Source organism: Otolemur garnettii, unplaced genomic scaffold (genome assembly GCF_000181295.1).
Source record: "Otolemur garnettii isolate 467f Iridium unplaced genomic scaffold, OtoGar3 scaffold00153, whole genome shotgun sequence".
In the NCBI taxonomy this organism is placed as follows: Eukaryota; Metazoa; Chordata; class Mammalia; order Primates; family Galagidae; genus Otolemur; species Otolemur garnettii.
Window position 1 is genome coordinate 2,133,584 of NW_003852548.1, and position 1,040 is coordinate 2,134,623.

The following is a 1,040-nucleotide window of genomic DNA, read 5'->3' on the forward strand; positions in this document are numbered from 1 at the left end:
AGCTGGGACTGCAGGCACCTGCCACAACACCCGGCTATTTTTTTGTTGCAGTTGTCATTGTTGTTTAGCAGGTCCTGGCTGGGTTCAAACCCACCAGTCCCAGTGTATGTGGCCGGTGCTGTAACCACTGAACCAAGCCAGCTTATACTTTTATATCCTAAAATAAGAAGCTCTTCACCTCCCATTCCTCCAGAGTTTCTGGATTAGCTGGGTTTCCCAGAAATACCTCAGAATGGAGAATCTGATTTCCCACCATGAGCTCATCCTAACTTGATCAGCCTGACAGCATCAGGAACAAACCTGCAATCTGACAATGCCAAGTTTACTGATTTGACTCTTTGCAATGAGGAGGCTACACACCAGAAGGACCATGAGATTTCTCACCAAAGGAAAAGGTAGAGTTATCACAGGATTTGAGGGAAGGATGAACTTTTTTTTTTGAGACAGAGTCTCACTTTGTCACCCCTGGTAGAGCACTATGACGTCATAGCTCACAGCAACCTCAGACTCTTGGGCTCAAGGGATCCTCTTGCCTCAGTCTCCTGAGTAGCTGAGACTACAGGTACCCACCACAATGCCCTGGCTATTTTTAGAGGCCGGGGTCTCTCTCTTGCTCAGGCTGGTTGTGAAACCGTGAGCTCAGGCAATGCACCCTCCTCGGCCTCCCAAGTGCTGGGATTACAGGTGTGGGCCTCCACGCTGGCCTTGGGAAGGATGAAATTTATGTAAAATTTAAATGAACCCTGCCACATCTGCCCACACAATGTCATCTGCATGTTCATTGTGAGAAGCACATCTGTGTATGTATCTAATTTTTTAAAAATCATACCAGGGAGAACAGGAGTACAGTCCTCCACCACTACAAATTATGCAATTGAGTTTCCTACATTTGGGGAAATTGCAGAGAGTGCAATGGATAAACCTAAACCTGGGGAAACTGCCTTTGTAATCAATCATAGTATCTCCCCTGCTGGATAAGTGTTGGGTTTGTATCTACTTCTTTTTTTTTTTTTTTTTTGAGACAGAGCCTCAAGCTGTCC

General features: G+C 45.9%; 1 pseudogene; it reads right to left on the minus strand.

The window, feature by feature from the left end:
* Nucleotides 1-831: 831 nt before the first annotated feature.
* On the minus strand, nt 832-982 carry LOC111728385 (annotated as a pseudogene).
* Nucleotides 983-1,040: the final 58 nt, after the last annotated feature.